The sequence below is a fragment of the Oncorhynchus nerka genome, linkage group LG9a, assembly GCF_034236695.1.
Source record: "Oncorhynchus nerka isolate Pitt River linkage group LG9a, Oner_Uvic_2.0, whole genome shotgun sequence".
Classification (NCBI taxonomy): domain Eukaryota; kingdom Metazoa; phylum Chordata; class Actinopteri; order Salmoniformes; family Salmonidae; genus Oncorhynchus; species Oncorhynchus nerka.
Window position 1 is genome coordinate 11,523,651 of NC_088404.1, and position 20,807 is coordinate 11,544,457.

At 45.8% G+C, this 20,807-nt stretch overlaps 1 non-coding gene across 1 annotated transcript; it reads right to left on the bottom strand.

Moving 5' to 3' along the window:
• Nucleotides 1–6,902: 6,902 nt before the first annotated feature.
• Nucleotides 6,903–7,084, bottom strand: LOC115122892 (U2 spliceosomal RNA). Its single transcript, XR_003862532.2, has one exon. It is a non-coding gene; the product is annotated as a U2 spliceosomal RNA (small nuclear RNA).
• Between the last annotated feature and the right edge of the window lie 13,723 nt (nucleotides 7,085–20,807).

A 20,807-nucleotide genomic window follows, 5' to 3' on the forward strand; every position in this document is an offset into this window, starting at 1 on the left:
AAGCTTGCTGGATCAAATCCCTGAGCTGACAAGGTAAAAAGCTGTTTTTCTGCCCCTGAGGAAGGCAGTTAACTCATTGTTCCCCGGGCGACGTGGATGTTGAGTACAGCAGCCTCTGATTCAGAGGGTTTGGGTTCAATACGGGAGACACATTTCAGTTGAATACATTCAGTTGGACAACTAACTTTTCCTTAAAATGAGGAACAGACCTAAATGAATCACTAATCACAATAAATAATCATCTTCAGAAATAACTGCCAAAGCAACAAAATAACTGAGACTTTCAACTGGACGCAAAAGACACTGATTTTGTGGAAGGCCCAGCTCCTCTATTACAGAGGACACTACAGGTGTACTCCACAGTGGACAGAGGACACTACAGGTGTACTCCTCTATTACAGAGGACACTACAGGTGTACTCCTCTATTACAGAGGACACTACAGGTGTACTCCACAGTGGACAGAGGACACTATACAGGTGTACTCCACAGTGGACAGAGGACACTATACAGGTGTACTCCACAGTGGACAGAGGACACTACAGGTGTACTCCACAGTGGACAGAGGACACTATACAGGTGTACTCCACAGTGGACAGAGGACACTACAGGTGTACTCCACAGTGGACAGAGGACACTATACAGGTGTACTCCACAGTGGACAGAGGACACTATACAGGTGTACTCCACAGTGGACAGAGGACACTATACAGGTGTACTCCACAGTGGACAGAGGACACTATACAGGTGTACTTCAAGATGAGCCTTGAAAGGAGTCTATGGACTGATGTGTGATTCTGAGTCTGAGAAGAGGAGAGACTGGTGTGAGGACTAGTATCTAACTGGTATCTGTGTGAGGAGAGGAGAGACTGGTGTGAGGACTAGTATCTAACTGGTATCTGTGTGAGGACTAGTATCTAACTGGTATCTGTGTGAGCAGAGGAGAAACTGGTGTGAGGACTAGTATCTAACTGGTATCTGTGTGAGGACTAGTATCTAACTGGTATCTGTGTGAGGAGAGGAGAGACTGGTGTGAGGACTAGTATCTAACAGGTATCTGTGTGAGGACTAGTATCTAACTGGTATCTGTGTGAGGACTAGTATCTAACTGGTATCTGTGTGAGGAGAGGAGAGACTGGTGTGAGGACTGGTATCTGTGAGAGGAGAGACTGGTGTGAGGACTTTCCATTTCAAATGCGGACCATATCTTATATTTGTTTGTTTTAATAACCTTTCACCTCTAGTTTGTTGGTTTGTTTGTGTTGTTGTTCATCTGCTGCTGACTATTTACAATATGTTTCATTTTACAACCCGGGTTACAATATTCAGGTCACTCCAGAAGCGGAATTTTGCAACCCTTAGATGGTACTTGATTGGTTCAATGAATCTCAACGAAACCGAAGTGTGATATGTAATTATCACGTAATTACCGTTTTAATTTGTAAGTAACTACACTTCCTGCTAAACGATGGGTTGTAAAAACGAAGCATTACTGAGATTCTTTGTTTCTCCGTTTTGATACACCTGGAAATGTACATGCAATGATCTCATGTATTATGTGCTTTTCTGTATGTGACAATTCTGTTTAAATTAAACACACATTTTTAATCTAACAAACCCTCTCCATGATTTTTTTTTCTTTATTTAACTAGGCATGTCAATTAAGAACAAATTCTTATTTACAATGGCGGCCTACCGAGGAACAGTGGGTTAACTGGTCTAGGAACAGTGGGTTAACTGGTCTAGGAACAGTGGGTTAACTGGTCTAGGAACAGTGGGTTAACTGCCTTGTTCAGGGGCAGAACGACAGATTTGTTTTACCTTGTCAGCTCGGGGATTCGATCCAACAACCTTTCGGTTACTGGCCCAACGCTCTAACCACTAGGCTACCTGCCGCCTCTACACTCTAACCACTAGGCTACCTGCCGCCTCTACACTCTAACCACTAGGCTACCTGCCGCCTCTACACTCTAACCACTAGGCTACCTGCCCCAGGTGTTTGAATGTTGTGGTTGACGGTTTGTTTTGCTTGGGAAAATGTTGTGAATACTACCTTAGTGGTGTGGAGGACAATAATGGTCAAAATAATGAATGAATTGGTTAAAATGAAATTAAATGAAGTAATTTATTCATGTCTGACTTTTTGCATGGAATAATATGAATCTACCCCATAAGGTGGAGTAAGTGCTTCATCATAGATCATGAAGCATAGTTACTTTGGTGGTGCAACAGCGGCCTCTACTGGTCATAATCTATAATTCATGACATGATTGTTAAGTTCTCTCCCATCTACAATGGGGGAAAACACAGATGACTCCTGCCCTAACTGACAGTGCAAAACACACACACACACACACACACACACACACACACACACACACACACACACACACACACACACACACACACACACACACACACACACACTAATGACTGTATACAGTAAACAATTCATATACTGAGCTATATTATATGGAAATTATATTATATTATACTAATACATTTCCACATTTGAAATATTTTGTTTAACAAGTAAGACAATTTTTTCCTCAAAAAGGTAGGTCTCAAATGATTGACACCCCTAAATATTCGTATAAATAAAGTGTAGTATTTGGTCCCATATTTCTAGTACGCAATGACTACATCAACCTTCTGACTCAACACACTTGTAGGATGCATTTGTTTTGTTGTTTTGTTTGTGTTTTAGATTAATTAGTGCCCAATAGAAATGAATGTTAAATAATGTATTGTCATTTTGGAGTCACTTTTTAAAAATTGTAAATAAGAATAGAATATGTTTCTAAACACTTCTACATTAATGTAGATACTACCATGATTACAGATAGTCCTAAATGAAGTCCTGCAGCTCTGTCGCACGCTGGGTCTGTACATAGTCAATGGTAGGCTTCGAGGGGACTCGTATGGTAGGTACAAGTACAGCTCATCTCTTGGCAGTAGTACTGTAGACTACTTTATCACTGACCTCAACCTAGAGTCTCTCAGAGCGTTCACAGTCATCCCACTAACACCCCTGTCAGATCACAGCAAAATCACAGTCTACTTGAACAGAGCAATACTAAATCATGAGGCATCAAAGCCAAAGGAGATGAACAATATTAAGAAATGCTATAGATGGAAGGAGAGTAGTGTGGAAATCTACCAAAAAACTATTAGGCAACAACAAATTCAATCCCTTCTAGACAATTTCCTGGGTAAAATGTTTCACTGTAACAGTGAAGGTGTAAACCTGGCAGTAGAAAACCTAAACAGTATATTTGACCTCTCAGCTTCGCTATCAAATCTAAAAATGTCAAACAGAAAACCGAAGAAAATGAACAACAATGACAAATGTGCTGATGAAGAATGCAAAAACCTAAGAAAGAAATGGAGAAACCTGTCCAACCAAAAATATAGAGACCCCAAAAACCTGAGTCCACGCCATCGCCATGGTGAATCCCTAAAACAATACAGAAATACACTACGGAAAAAGAAGGAACAGCACGTCAGAAATCAGCTCAATGTAATTGAAGAATCCATAGACTCTAACCACTTCTGGGAAAATTGGAAAACTCTAAACAAACAACAACAAAGAACTATCTATCCAAAATGGAGATGTATGGCTAAACCACTTCTCCAATATTTTTGGCTCTATAACAAAGAACGGCAAACACATATACATGATCAAATACAAATCTTAGAATCAACTATTAAAGACGACCAGAACCCACTGGATTCCAGAACCCACTGAATTCCAGAACACACTGGATTCCAGAACACACTGGATTCTCCAATGACCTTGAATGAGCTACAGGACAAAATAAAAACCCTCCAACCCAAAAAGGCCTGTGGTGTTGATGGTATCCTTAATGAAATTATCAAATATACAGACCACAAATTCCAATTGACTATACTAAAACTCTTTAACATCATCCTTAGCTCTGACATCTTCCCCAATATTTGGAACCACGGACTGATCACCCCAATCCACAAAAGTGGAGACAAATTTGACCCCAAAAACTACAGTGGGATATGCGTCAACAGCAACCTTTATGGTTGTGAGGTCTGCTCACCAACCAAGACTTCACAAAATGGGACAAACACCAAATTGAGACTCTGCATGCAGAATTCTGCAAAAATTATCCTCAGTGTACAACATAAAACACCAAATAATGCAGAGCAGAATTAGGAATTAGGCTGATACTCGCTAATTATCAAAATCCAGAAAAGAGCTGTTAAAAACCTAAAAGGAAGCGATTCCCAAACCTTCCATAACAAAGCCATCCCCTACAGAGAGAAGAGCCTGGAGAAGAGTCCTTTAAGCAAGCTGTTCTTGGGGCTCTGTTCATAAACACAAACAGACCCCACAGAGCCCCAGGACAGCAACACAATTAGACCCAACCAAATCATGAGAAAACAAAAATATATTTACATGACATGTTGGACAGAATTAACAAAAAAACAGAGCAAACAGGAATGCTATTTGGCCCTAAACAGAGACTGACCCAAACTTAAGGAAAGCTTTGACTATGTACAGACTCAGTGAGCATAGCCTTGCTATTGAGAAAGGCCACCATAGACAGACCTGCCTCTCAAGAGAAGACAGGCTATGTGCTCACTGCCCACAAAATGAGGTGGAAACTGAGCTGCACTTCCTAACCTCCTGCCAAATGTTTGACCATATTAGAGACACATATTTCCCTCAGATTACACAGATACACAAACAATTCAAAAACAAACCAGATTTTAATAAACTCCCATATCTACTGGGTGAAATACCACAGTGTGCCATCACAGCAGCAAGATTTGTGACCTGTTGCCACAAGAAAAGGGCAACCAGTGAAGAACAAACACAATTGTAAATACAACCTATATTTATGTTTATTTATTATCCCTTTTGTACTCTAACCAGTTGTACATTGTTACAACACTGTATATATACATAATATGACATTTGTAATATCTTTATTATTTTGGAATTTCTATGAGTGTAATGTTTACTGTTCATTTTTATTGTTTATTTCACTTTTGTATATTATCTACTTCACTTGCTTTGGCAATGTTAACACATGTTTACCATGCCAGTAAAGGCCCTTGAATTGAATTGAGAGAGAGAGAGACATAGAGAGGGAGAGAGAAACAGCTGAGCGAGAGAGAGAGAGAGAGAGAGAGAGACAGAGAGAGAGACAGCAGAGAGAGAGCACAGAGAGAGATTTAACTAGGCAAGTCAGTTAAGAATGAATTATTACTTACAATGATGGCCTACCAAAAGGCAAAAGGCCTCCTGCGGGGACAGGAACCGGGATAAATAAAAAACTAGGACAAAACACACATCACGACAGGAGAGACAACACAACACTACATAAAGAGAGACCTAAGACAACAACATAGCAAGGCAGAGACACCTGACAACACAACACTACATAAAGAGAGACCTAAGACAACAACATAGCAAGGCAGAGACACCTGACAACACAACACTACATAAAGAGAGACCTAAGACAACAACATAGCAAGGCAGACACCTGACAAACAACACTACATAAAGACCTAAGACAACAACACAAGGCAGAGACACCTGACAACACAACACTAAATGGCAGAGAGACCTAAGACAACAACATAGCAAGGCAGAGACACCTGACAACACAACACTACATAAAGAGAGACCTAAGACAACAACATAGCAAGGCAGAGACACCTGACAACACAACACTACATAAGAGAGACCTAAGACAACAACATGACAACACAACACTACATAAAGCAAGGCAGAGACACCTGACAACACTACATAAGACAACATAGCATGGAGAGACCTAAGACAACAACAACATAGCAAGGCAGAGACACACAACACTACATAAAGACAACAACATAGCAACACTACATAAAGATAGACCTAAGACAACAACATAGCATGACAGAGACCTACAACAACATAGACAACACAACACACTACATAAAGAGAGACCTAAGACAACAACATAGCAAGGCAGAGACACCTGACAACACAACACTACATAAAGAGAGACCTAAGACAACAACATAGCATGGCAGAGACACCTGACAACACAACACTACATAAAGAGAGACCTAAGACAACAACACATAGCACCTGACAACACAACACTACATAAAGCCTAGAGCATGGCACCTGACAACACAACACTACATAAAGAGAGACAACACAACACTACATAAAGACCAACAACATAAGACAACAACACAACACTAGCAAGGCATGGCAGAGACACCTGACAACACAACACTACATAAAGAGAGACCTAAGACAACAACACAGCATGGCAGAGACACCTGACAACACAACACTACATAAAGAGAGACCTAAGACAACATAGCATGGCAGAGACACCTGACAACACAACACTACATAAAGAGAGACCTAAGACAACAACATAGCAAGGCAGAGACACCTGACAACACAACACTACATAAAGAGAGACCTAAGACAACAACATAGCAAGGCAGAGACACCTGACAACACAACACTACATAAAGAGAGACCTAAGACAACATAGCAAGGCAGAGACACCTGACAACACAACACTACATAAAGAGAGACCTAAGACAACAACATAGCAAGGCAGAGACACCTGACAACACAACATGACAAAACATCAGATGAACACAACACTACATAAAGAGACCTACAACAACATGTGACAACACAACATGACAAAACATCAGATAACGCTACCTGTATGAGTGGCAGTCCATGTTTACCAGTACATGACCTAAGCACATTTCATAGTTTATACTGTATATTGTGTATATATTTCCAATCATAACTATTTTTTTAACGACTTTATTACTTAGCTATTCGTGTATATTATTGTTTAGGAGAGCTTGCAAGTAAGCATTTCACTGTAGTTTACACCCTGTATCCTGTGCATGCGACGAGGTACTGCAATACCAGGTCGATGCGTGGAGTGGACGGAGCAAGCCCCTATTCCATCTCCCTATTCCAAAAATCAATTTAATATATGGTCCCCAGATAGGGGACGTATCAGATATTAAACTGATAAGAACAGATTTTTTTTTTTTTTTTTTTTGTGAAAAATAATTTTTATTTTCATTTCACATTCAAATACAATTACAAATGTAGTGCATAACGTTGTACATAAAATGGATACTTACAAACAGTATCAAAAAGTACCATAACAATATAACAATATCAAAACTCCTAAAAAAAGTGCTGTTCTGCAGAACCTGACCAGTATTATTGGCCTATATTCAAGATTAACATGCCTCTAACAATCTCCAAAAACAATACAAACAATTCTATACATACAATTCTATACATATGCCAAAATGCACTCTGGATAAACCTCAGTGTATATCAAATATCTACAAAGGCTTAGTTTACAATCCAATTGTACCTATGTAATACAATTATATATCGGTTATAAAAACATTTACAATGACGGGTAAATCCCTTTCCATCTCTGTTTTACTGATGCAATGCCCCCCTTATCTATTTCGAATTGTATTCTTTTCCAAACTTCCTGTTTTATAAATTGAACCAATCCCGTCGGTGACCACTTGAGGGTGTCATTAACTGCACCACATCTGGCCTCCCAAAGTTTGGTCTTGATAAGGGACACCGGAGTCACTAATGCTAATAATTGCACCCTTTCCACATTTTTTATTTCAAGTTTGGCAACCCCTTCATAATCAATGTTTTTTAAAATCTCAAAAAATGGTTTACTTTTTCCCCACACTAATTGAGCAAAAGAACATTCCCATAAAACATGGGGAATTGTTTCAATTGCGAAACAATTGTCCCGGGGACAGAATTTACAGATTTTTTATTTTTAGAAAAAATAATTTATTACCATCTATACTTTACAAATTCATAGTTCTCATTCATTCTTAATTAATTATATTTACAAAAACACCAAACAAAAACGAACCTCAGGGGAGCATCGTCCCTCCCCGTCATACCTAACCAATACCTAACCCTTTCCCTATCTCCCCTTCCCTAATCTATCCCCTTACAAATCTCACTCTAACACTCCCAGCCCTAATCCCCCCTTCCACCTCTCCCGTGCCGCATACTGCCCCCACTTCCTCTCCTCCCTCTTCATCCTCCCCCTCAAATTACCTTCCACCCTCCTCACTATCCCTTCCACCCCCAATCTCTCCCTGTCTTGACTAAATTCTGTCTGGCTTCCCACAGTCCCATTTTAAAGAGACTCATGAGAAGCCAGAGCAGAAACCTGTCCCTATCCGTTCCCCTCACTCTCCCTACGCCTCTCTCTAGCCTAGCCCATGTCAACACAAAGTCACTCCTAACCACACCTAGCAACACCCGTGCCGTAGCCCATACTAGTCCGGCAAAGGCACAGTCCCAGAAGGCATGGCGCACAGTCTCCTCCCTGCCACAAGCAGATCTTGGACAGGTGGGGGATCGCTACAAACTATGCCGGTACATGATGGAACGTACCGGCAAGCACTTGTGGAGGCTCAACCAATTCAGGTCCTTGAGCCTGTTGTCCAGGCCCCGCGCCTGCACTCCCTCCCAGACCACTGACGAGATGCCCGCTACAGGCGCAGGACTCCCTGCCTGCCTGACCTCCTCTCAACCTCAGGGTGCGCACGCAGCCACTTGGCCGCATGACCAAAGTGCCACGGCAGCTGTTCCGCCCGAGGACCCGCGTTAGACCACACCATTACGCTTCTCGCCTGATACGAGAAGAACACCCGCAGGAGGTAACCGGACGGGTGTATAACCGGATGAGCAAGCTCTGTCAACAAGAAAGAAACAAAAATCGAGTCCAGCTTGAGGGAGATATGTGGTACCCCCCTACCTCCCTCCCCGATGGGACAGAGCATGCGCACCCTGGCGACCCACTCGTACCTGCCACCCCACATGAACTGAAACACAAGCCTCACTAGAGACCTTCTCAGACAAGCCGGCAATGGGTAGATGTATGCCAAATACAAAAGAGATGGCAATACATCCACCTTTAAGACCAGGACCTTGCCCATAAAAGACAAAGACCTAGCCCTCCACATCGCCAGCTTCTTCTGTACCACTGCGATACCCATGTTCCAGTTCAGTGTCGCTGAGCCAGAGGTCTCAAAATGGACCCCGAGAATCCTCAGGGCCCCCTCACAGAGAGATAACCCCCTCTCTGTGAGGATGTGCCATCTTCCGAAATACTTAACGGAAGACTTTGCATGATTCAGAACCGCCCCCGACGCTAGAGTGAAATCCCCAATGATGGCAAGAGACCTTGTCAGGCACGAGTCCTTGCACAACAGCAAGGAAGTGTCGTCGGCGTACTGCGTCATCTTAACACGCAGCCCACCGCTCCCAGGGATCGACAAGCCCTCCACCCCTGTGTCTGCCCTAATGGCAGCCCCCAGAGGCTCCATGTACAGAACGCAGAGGAGAGCCGAGAGTGGGCATCCCTGCCTGACCCCAGACGAGAGGTCAAAAACGTCACCTAAGTGACTATTTACACTAACTCGACACCCCGCTCCGACATATAATGTACGGATCCATCCTATAAACTTCTCCCCAAATCCTAATCTACCTAACACCCTGAATAGAAAAGATCTATTCACGCGATCAAAGGCTTTTGCCTGATCTAGCGCTGCTACCATTAAAGGCAGCCCTCTATCTTCAACCCAAGCGATGGAATCCCTGATCAACTGTAGGTTCCATCTTATAGAGCGGCCCTCTACCACGCACGTCTGATCCTCGTGGACGACATAGGGAAGGGCTGTGCGCAACCGGTCTGCTAAAACCTTTGCAAGAATCTTGTAATCTACGCACAGCATGGTCAATGGCCGCCAGTTGCCAAGGTCAGTTGCTTCCCCCTTCTTATAAAGAAGTGACAGCACACCAACAGCCATTGATGCCCCCGGGACCCCAGTCTCAAGGATGGCCTTCAAGACTTCGAGAACCACTGGTCCAAGTATACCCCAAAACTTGAGGTAAAACTCAGCCGGCAGCCCATCCATCCCAGGCACCTTCCCTTTTCCCATCCTCCTAAGAGCGCTCTCAACCTCTTCTAGTGAGATCTGGGCCTCCATCACGTCTCTAATGTCCTCTGGCAACCGCCGGGACAAGTGTTCTAAAAACACGTTTCCCTGCTCTACATCTATTTCCCTTTCCTTAAATAAACCTCGGAAATGATCAGTTGTCACCCTGACCATTTCCTCCGGTTTACTTACTATACTACCATTTTCTTCCCTAACGCCATGCATTACCTTCCTACTCTGCCTGGCCCTAACCGACTTAAAGAACATAGCGGAACAAGTCTCATTATGTTCTAGAAAGCCACTATGTGCACGCTCCAGGAAAGCTCGAGCCTTCTGCTCCTGCAGCTCTCTGAGCTGCGCCTTTAGGGTTGCGGATCTCTCCCAGTCAATCGACCCGCCGAGGTTGCCTGCCTCGTACTCGAGTTCAATTAACCTTTGGATACGATCCACCTCCCTCCTTTCCTCCCTTTTTTTCCTTCTACAATATCCTATTATAAAAGCCCTAATCCTCACCTTAACTAAATCCCACCACTCTAACACCCCCTCGCACATGGACCGGAGGCCGTCAAGCCTCCGAAAGAAACAAAAAAATGCGTCAACGAAAGCCTGCTCCTCCAGTATATCCCGATCTAACTTCCAGTACCCCCTACCGAAGAGGCAGCCTGGCGACCCTACCTGCAGGAACACCCCGTCGTGATCCGTGAAGAAAACAGGCAACAGCCGCCCAGACAACTGACCCAAAGACCTGGATACAAAAATGTAGTCGAGCCTCCGCGCAACCCCCCTGGAGTTGCGCCATGTAGGACCGACCATTGCCGGAGTAGTGTGCAGGCCACCATCAACCAGACCATGGCAAGCCATTAGCCCAGAGATGGCACCTGCACTGCTATCACCACCTACCCCTAAATCTATATTAAAGTATCCTCCTATCACCAAGTGCCTGTTTGTAACACACAGGGGCGCCAGACAGTCCACCATCTCCCCCCTGTCTGCCGCCACCTGTGGCCCATACACCCCAATTAACCTATATCTAGCTTCTCTAAACTTTACATCTATCCCCAATACTCTACCCTGCATTATAACAAAAGTGCTCTCTACCTTAACCTCTCTACTCCTGTTGAGTGCACCCCTCCTATGCCCCAAAAAGATTCCCCCTTATCCCACTCCCTCCTAAATCTACACACATCCCCACCATCCCTCAGGTGAACATTTAGACTAAAAAAAGAAGCAGAACTAATTAATTAATAATTATTATTATATAATTAATAATTATTTACAACAAATAAAACCCCCAAAACCAAAGAAAAACCAGGAGACTCACCCGATGCTCCCCTGGTCCATCTCCACCGCAATATGTAGGGGACCCCATCTCCTCACACAGGAGTTGGGATCCCTCTAGCACACCGCCCACAGACCCCTCACTGGAGTCATCCTCCACTAGGATGTAAGGGGCTGAGGCAAACAGCCCCTTCCAGCTGTAGGCATCCCATTAGAACATTTCTCCCGAAGGTCTCTCTCCCCCAGGGCTCCTTCTCCTTATCTGTCCAGAGAACCTCGCGGTATTAACCAGACAAATCCCAGGTACCCCTATGTGGGGATTGTTCTGTGCCATCTTCACAAAAAAAGCTCTCTTTTACACAGAAGTCAATAGAAACAAAAAATGTAAATTCTGATAAAAATCAGATTTTTAGAATGGAAAAACTCTCCCACCTATCCTACCTACGACCTTTTGGCTCAGCGGGCTCTGAAACACCTCGGTGTCAAGCTTGATCTGAGCCAAAAGGCCGAGAAGCGATACCGCAATGCTTTCAGGAGGAAGGTGCCGTTCTCCGACACGTCAAATTCGTTAATGATTATACCAAAATGAACTCTGTAAACTTTCCACCAAATATCAAAGATAATACTTTTTAAAAAACGGTGACGTAAACCGGAAGTTGATCAACGTCGGGAATAATCACTTTTGACTGTTACAAAGTAACACATTGGGAGGTTCGTCAGTCACGGCGTCATCCACCCTCCAATCGGACACGAGAGAAAGCCTTGTTGAATTAAAACCAGATTAACAGCTAAATTGGAATAATAATACATGAAATACTGGTGGAGGAAACAATTTGGAGATAATTATATTGACAATAACATTTGATTTTTTTCAAATATCTCTGGTATCAGTACTGCCACAAGGGAACGGAAGTAATTGTCCACTTGGTGGCGCCAGAGTTCCACCGACCGTCGCCTTGTCCAAGCTGTACAACAAGCGTCTAAGGCACTGCAGGCTGTATCACAACCGGCCGTGATTGGGAGTCCCATAAGGCGCTGCACAATTGGCCCTGCGTTGTCCGGGTTTGGCCGGTGTAGGCCGTCATTGTAAATAAGAATTTGTTCTTAAGTTCTTAACTGACTTGCCTGGTTAAATAAAGTTCTAAAGCGCATACATCAGCCCTACAGGTTTAGCTCTACAGGTTTAGCCCTACAGGTTTAGCCCTACAGGTTTAGCACTACAGGTTTAGCCCTACAGGTTTAGCACTACAGGTTTAGCCCTACAGGTTTAGCCCTACAGGTTAAGCCCTACAGGTTTAGCTCTACAGGTTTAGCCCTACAGGTTTATCTCTACAGGTTAAGCCCTACAGGTTTAGCCCTACAGGTTTAGCTCTACAGGTTTAGCCCTACAGGTTTAGCACTACAGGTTTAGCCCTACAGGTTTAGCCCTACAGGTTAAGCCCTACAGGTTTAGTCCTACAGGTTTATCTCTACAGGTTAAGCCCTACAGGTTTAGCCCTACAGGTTTAGGTTTAGCCCTACAGGTTTAGCCCTACAGGTTAAGCCCTACAGGTTTAGCCCTACAGGTTAAGCCCTACAGGTTTAGCCCTACAGGTTAAGCCCTACAGGTTTAGCTCTACAGGTTAAGCCCTACAGGTTAAGCCCTACAGGTTTAGCTCTACAGGTTAAGCCCTACAGGTTTAGCCCTACAGGTTTAGCTCTACAGGTTTAGCTCTACAGGTTTAGCCCTACAGGTTAAGCCCTACAGGTTTAGCCCTACAGGTTAAGCCCTACAGGTTTAGCCCTACAAAATGCATTCAGAATAATGGCACAGCTATTTATATCCTATTTCACTGTGGAAAAATCTATCTAATATACGGTCCCCAGATATATGGTCCCCAGATATTAAACTGACAAGAACAGATTTATTTTATTTGAGATTTTTTCTTTCTTAAAATACCTCATACTTTTACATAATCATTTGTACACCATTAAAATGGTGTAAAATGCATAAAAACTGCATTGAAACATTATGATATGTTAAAATAAGTACTTTTGAGAGAGAGAGACACACAGAGAGAGAGAGAGACATAGTGAGATATATAGAGAGAGAACAAGTGAGAGAGTGAGAGAGAGACAGGAGAGAGAGAGAGAGAACAAGCGAGAGAGGGAGAGAGAGTCATAGAGAGAGAGAGAGAGAGAGAGAGAGAGACATAAAGAGAGAGAACAAGTGAGAGAGTGAGAGAGAGACAGGAGAGAGAGAGAGAGAGAGAGAGAGAGAGAGAGAGAGAGAACAAGCGAGAGAGGGAGAGAGAGACATAGAGAGAGAGAGAGACATAGTGAGACATAAAGAGAGAGAGAGATACAGGAGAGAGAGACAGCAGAGAGCGAAACAGCAGAGATAGATAGCAGAGAGAGAGAGACAGCAGAGAGAAACAGCAGAGATAGATAGCAGAGAGAGAGACAGCAGAGAGAAACAGCAGAGATAGATAGCAGAGAGAGAGACAGCAGAGAGACAGCAGAGAGAGACAGCAGAGAGAAACAGCAGAGAGAGAAACAGCAGAGAGAGACAGCAGAGAGAGAGACAGCAGAGAGAAACAGCAGAGAGAGAAACAGCAGAGAGAGACAGCAGAGAGAGAGACAGCAGAGAGAGAAACAGCAGAGAGAGAGACAGCAGAGAGAGAGACAGCAGAGAGAGAAACAGCAGAGAGAGAGACAGCAGAGAGAGAGACAGGGAGAGAGAGAGAGAGAGAAACAGCAGAGAGAGAGACAGCAGAGAGAGAAACAGCAGAGAGAGAGACAGCAGAGAGAGAGACAGGAGAGACAGAGAGAGAGAGAGAGAACAAGCGAGAGAGGGAGAGAGAGTCATAGAGAGAGAGAGAGAGAGAGAGACATAGTGAGACATAAAGAGAGAGAACAAGTGAGAGAGTGAGAGAGAGACAGGAGAGAGAGAGAGAGAGAGAGAGAGAGAGAGAGAGAGAGAGAGAGAGAGAACAAGCGAGAGAGGGAGAGAGAGACATAGAGAGAGAGAGAGACATAGTGAGACATAAAGAGAGAGAGACGGGAGAGAGAGACAGCAGAGAGCGAAACAGCAGAGATAGATAGCAGAGAGAGAGACAGCAGAGAGAAACAGCAGAGATAGATAGCAGAGAGAGAGACAGCAGAGAGAAACAGCAGAGATAGATAGCAGAGAGAGAGACAGCAGAGAGAAACAGCAGAGATATATAGCAGAGAGAGAGACAGCAGAGAGACAGCAGAGAGAGACAGTAGAGAGAAACAGCAGAGAGAGAAACAGCAGAGAGAGAGACAGCAGAGAGCGAGACAGCAGAGAGAAACAGCAGAGAGAGAAACAGCAGAGAAAGACAGCAGAGAGAGAGACAGCAGAGAGAGAGACAGCAGAGAGAGAGACAGCAGAGAGAGAGACAGCAGAGAGAGAAACAGCAGAGAGAGAGACAGCAGAGAGAGAGACAGCAGAGAGAAACAGCAGAGAGAGAAACAGCAGAGAGAGAGACAGCAGAGAGAGAGAGAGAGAGAGAGAACAAGCGAGAGAGGGAGAGAGAGTCATAGAGAGAGAGAGAGAGAGAGAGAGAGACATAGTGAGACATAAAGAGAGAGAACAAGTGAGAGAGTGAGAGAGAGACAGGAGAGAGAGAGAGAGAGAGAGAGAGAGAGAGAGAGAGAGAGAGAGAGAACAAGCGAGAGAGGGAGAGAGAGACATAGAGAGAGAGAGAGAGAGACATAGTGAGACATAAAGAGAGAGAGACAGGAGAGAGAGAAAGAAACAGCAGAGAGAGACAGCAGACAGCAGAGAGAGATGTAGAGAGAGAGAGAGACAGCAGAAAGAGAGAGAGAGACACAGAGAGAGATATATAGCAGAGAGACAACAGAGAGAGAGAGACAGCAGAGAGAGAGAGAGAGAGAGAGAGAGAGAGATAGTGAAACATAAAGAGAGAGAGAACAAGCGAGAGAGGGAGAGAGAGACATAGAGAGAGAGACATAGTGAGACATAAAGAGAGAGAGAAAAAGCGAGAGAGGGAGAGAGAGACATAGAGAGAGAGAGACATAGTGAGACATAAAGAGAGAGAAAACAAGTGAGAGAGGGAGAGAGAGACATAGAGAGAGAGAGAGACATAGTGAGACATAAAGAAAGAGAAACAGCAGAGAGAAACAGCAGAGAGAGAAACAGCAGAGAGAGAGACAGCAGAGAGAGAAACAGCAGAGAGAGAGACAGCAGAGAGAGAGACAGCAGAGAGAGAAACAGCAGAGAGAGAGACAGCAGAAAGAGAAACAGCAGAGAGAGAAACAGCAGAGAGAGAGACAGCAGAGAGAGAAACAGCAGAGAGAGAAACAGCAGAGAGAGAGAAAGCAGAGAGAGAGACAGCAGAGAGAGAGAGACAGCAGAGAGAGAAACAGCAGAGAAAGAAACAGCAGAGAGAGAAAAAGCAGAGAGAAACAGCAGAGAGAGGGACAACAGAGAGAAACAGCAGAGAGAGAGACAGCAGAGAGAGAGACAGCAGAGAGAGAAACAGCAGAGAGAGAGACAGCAGAGAGAAACAGCAGAGAGAGAAACAGCAGAGAGAGACCGCAGAGAGCGAAACAGCAGAGATAGATAGCAGAGAGAGACAGCAGAGAGAGACAGCAGAGAGAAACAGCAGAGAGAGAAACAGCAGAGAGAGAGACAGCAGAGAGAAACAGCAGAGAGAGAAACAGCAGAGAGAGAGACAGCAGAGAGAGAGACAGCAGAGAGAAACAGCAGAGAGAGAAACAGCAGAGAGAGACAGCAGAGAGAGAGACAGCAGAGAGAGAGACAGCAGAGAGAGAAACAGCAGAGAGAGACCGCAGAGAGAGAGACAGCAGAGAGAAACAGCAGAGAGAGAAACAGCAGAGAGAGAGACAGCAGAGAGAGAAACAGCAGAGAGAGAAACAGCAGAGAGAAACAGCAGAGAGAGAGACAACAGAGAGAGAGACAGCAGAGAGAGACAGCAGAGAGCGAAACAGCAGAGATAGATAGCAGAGAGAGACAGCAGAGAGAGACAGCAGAGAGAGACAGCAGAGAGAGACAGCAGAGAGCGAAACAGCAGAGATAGATAGCAGAGAGAGACAGCAGAGAGAGACAGCAGAGAGAGACAGCAGAGAGAGAGACAGCAGAGAGAAACAGCAGAGAGAGAAACAGCAGAGAGAGACAGCAGAGAGAGAGACAGCAGAGAGAGAGAGAGCAGAGAGAGAGACAGCAGAGAGAAACAGCAAATCAAATCAAATCAAATCAAATTTTATTTGTCACATACACATGGTTAGCAGATGTTAATGCGAGTGTAGCGAAATGCTTGTGCTTCTAGTTCCGACAATGCAGTGATAACCAACAAGTAATCTAACTAACAATTCCAAAACTACTGTCTTATACACAGTGTAAGGGGATAAAGAATATGTACATAAGGATATATTAATGAGTGATGGTACAGAGCAGCATACAGTAGATGGTATCGAGTACAGTATATACATATGAGATGAGTATGTAGACAAAGTAAACAAAGTGGCATAGTTAAAGTGGCTAGTGATACATGTATTACATAAGGATGCAGTCGATGATGTAGAGTACAGTATATACGTATGCATATGAGATGAATAATGTAGGGTAAGTAACATTATATAAGGTAGCATTGTTTAAAGTGGCTAGTGATATATTTACATCATTTCCCATCAATTCCCATTATTAAAGTGGCTGGAGTTGGGTCAGTGTCAATGACAGTGTGTTGGCAGCAGCCACTCAATGTTAGTGGTGGCTGTTTAACAGTCTGATGGCCTTGAGATAGAAGCTGTTTTTCAGTCTCTCGGTCCCAGCTTTGATGCACCTGTACTGACCTCGCCTTCTGGATGATAGCGGGGTGAACAGGCAGTGGTTCGGGTGGTTGATGTCCTTGATGATCTTTATGGCCTTCCTGTAACACCGGGTGGTGTAGGTGTCCTGGAGGGCAGGTAGTTTGCCCCGGTGATGCGTTGTGCAGACCTCACTACCCTCTGGAGAGCCTTACGGTTGAGGGCGGAGCAGTTGCCGTACCAGGCGGTGATACAGCCCGCCAGGATGCTCTCGATTGTGCATCTGTAGAAGTTTGTGAGTGCTTTTGGTGACAAGCCGAATTTCTTCAGCCTCCTGAGGTTGAAGAGGCGCTGCTGCGCCTTCTTCACGACGCTGTCAGTGTGAGTGGACCAATTCAGTTTGTCCGTGATGTGTATGCCGAGGAACTTAAAACTTGCTACCCTCTCCACTACTGTTCCATCGATGTGGATAGGGGGTGTTCCCTCTGCTGTTTCCTGAAGTCCACAATCATCTCCTTAGTTTTGTTGACGTTGAGTGTGAGGTTATTTTCCTGACACCACACTCCGAGGGCCCTCACCTCCTCCCTGTAGGCCGTCTCGTCGTTGTTGGTAATCAAGCCTACCACTGTTGTGTCGTCCGCAAACTTGATGATTGAGTTGGAGCGTGCGTGGCCACGCAGTCGTGGGTGAACAGGGAGTACAGGAGAGGGCTCAGAACGCACCCTTGTGGGGCCCCGTGTTGAGGATCAGCGGGGAGGAGATGTTGTTGCCTACCCTCACCACCTGGGGGCGGCCCGTCAGGAAGTCCAGTACCCAGTTGCACAGGGCGGGGTCGAGACCCAGGGTCTCGAGCTTGTTGACGAGCTTGGAGGGTACTATGGTGTTGAATGCCGAGCTGTAGTCGATGAACAGCATTCTCACATAGGTATTCCTCTTGTCCAGGTGGGTTAGGGCAGTGTGCAGTGTGGTTGAGATTGCATCGTCTGTGGACCTATTTGGGCGGTAAGCAAATTGGAGTGGGTCTAGGGTGTCAGGTAGGGTGGAGGTGATATGGTCCTTGACTAGTCTCTCAAAGCACTTCATGATGACGGAAGTGAGTGCTACGGGGCGGTAGTCGTTTAGCTCAGTTACCTTAGCTTTCTTGGGAACAGGAACAATGGTGGCCCTCTTGAAGCATGTGGGAACAGCAGACTGGTATAGGGATTGATTGAATATGTCCGTAAACACACCGGCCAGCTGGTCTGCGCATGCTCTGAGGCGCGGCTGGGGATGCCGTCTGGGCCTGCAGCCTTGCGAGGGTTAACACGTTTAAATGTCTTACTCACCTCGGCTGCAGTGAAGGAGAGACCGCATGTTTTCGTTGCAGGCAGTGTCAGTGGCACTGTATTGTCCTCAAAGCGGGCAAAAAAGTTATTTAGTCTGCCTGGGAGCAAGACATCCTGGTCCGTGACTGGGCTGGGTTTCTTCTTGTAGTCCGTGATTGACTGTAGACCCTGCCACATGCCTCTTGTGTCTGAGCCATTGAATTGAGATTCCACTTTGTCTCTGTACTGACGCTTAGCTTGTTTAATAGCCTTGCGGAGGGAATAGCTGCATTGTTTATATTCTGTCATGTTTCCGGTCACCTTGCCCTGATTAAAAGCAGTGGTTCGCGCTTTCAGTTTCACGCGAATGCTGCCATCAATCCACGGTTTCTGGTTAGGGAATGTTTTTATCGTTGCTATGGGAACGACATCTTCGACGCACGTTCTAATGAACTCGCACACCGAATCAGCGTATTCGTCAATATTTTTATCTGACGCAATACGAAACATGTCCCAGTCCACGTGATGGAAGCAGTCTTGGAGTGTGGAGTCAGCTTGGTCTGGCTGCACCGCATCGGATAGCGTCTTCCCAGTAAGCCATGTTTCCGTGAAGCAGAGAACGTTGCAGTCTCTGATGTCCCTCTGGAATGCTACCCTTGCTCGGATTTCATCAACCTTGTTGTCAAGAGACTGGACATTGGCAAGAAGAATGCTGGGGAGTGGTGCGCGATGTGCCCTTGTTCGGAGTCTGACCAGAAGGCCGCTACGTTTCCCTCTTTTTCAGAGAGAGAAACAGCAGAGAGAGACAGCAAAGAGAGAGACAGCAGAGAGAAACAGCAGAGAGAGAAACAGCAGAGAGAGAGACAGCAGAGAGAGAGACAGCAGAGAGTTAGACAGCAGAGAGAGAAACAGCAGAGAGAAACAACAGAGAGAGAGACAGCAGAGAGAGAGACAGCAGAGAGAGAGACAACAGAGACTTCATTTGAAATATTATCTACCTCACTTGCTTTGGCAATGTTAACACGTTTCCCATGCCAATAAAGCCCTTGAATTGAATTGAATTGAGAGAGAGAGAGAGAGAGACATAGAGAGAGAGAGATACACAGAGAGAGAGAGAGAGAGATACACAGAGAGAGAGAGAGATACACAGAGAGAGAGAGAGACAGAGAGAGAGATACACAGAGAGAGAGAGAGAGATACACAGAGAGAGAGAGAGATACACACACAGAGAGAGAGAGAGAGAGAGAGAGAGAGATACACAGGGAAAGAGCTGTCTTTTTACGTGATCTCATTGAGTGTGCTCTATTCACTGCTTCCAAGACTTGGGACTTCATCAATTATCTACAGACACAAAGTATGCATGTACAGGATAGTTCTCTACCTTAACCCAGGCCTTATAGGACCAGGGGGATGGGACAGGGAAGAGGACAGCAGGACAGGGGGATGGGATGGGGAAGAGGACAGCAGACTAGGGGGATGGGATGGGGAAGAGGACAGCAGGCTAGGGGGATGGGACGGGGAAGAGGACAGCAGGACAGGGGGATGGGACGAGGAAGAAGACAGCAGGACAGGGGGATGGGATGGGGAAGAGGACAGCAGGGTAGGGGGATGGGATGGGGAAGAGGACAGCAGGTTAGGGGATGGGACGGGGAAGAGGACAGCAGGTTAGGGGATGGGACGGGGAAGAGGACAGCAGGACAGGGTGATGGGATGGGGAAGAGGACAGCAGGCTAGGGGGATGGGATGGGGAAGAGGACAGCAGGCTAGGGGGGGATGGGACGGGGAAGAGGACAGCAGGACAGGGGGATGGGAAGGGGAAGAGGACAGCAGGACAGGGGGATGGGATGGGGAAGAGGACAGCAGGCTAGGGGGATGGGACGGGGAAGAGGACAGCAGGACAGGGGGATGGGACGGGGAAGAGGACAGCAGGCTAGGGGGATGGGACGGGGAAGAGGACAGCAGGACAGGGAGATGGGATGGGGAAGAGGACAGCAGGACAGGGGGATCGGGTGGGGAAGAGGACAGCAGGCTAGGGGGATGGGATGGGGAAGAGGACAGCAGGACAGGGGGATGGGATGGGGAAGAGGACAGCAGGCTAGGGGGATGGGACGGGGAAGAGGACAGCAGGACAGGGGGATCGGATGGGGAAGAGGACAGCAGTCCAGGGGGATGGGACGGGGAAGAGGACAGCAGGACAGGGGGATGGGACGAGGAAGAAGACAGCAGGACAGGGGGATGGGATGGGGAAGAGGACAGCAGGGTAGGGGGATGGGATGGGGAAGAGGACAGCAGGTTAGGGGGATGGGACGGGGAAGAGGACAGCAGGTTAGGGGGATGGGACGGGGAAGAGGACAGCAGGACAGGGTGATGGGATGGGGAAGAGGACAGCAGGCTAGGGGGATGGGATGGGGAAGAGGAC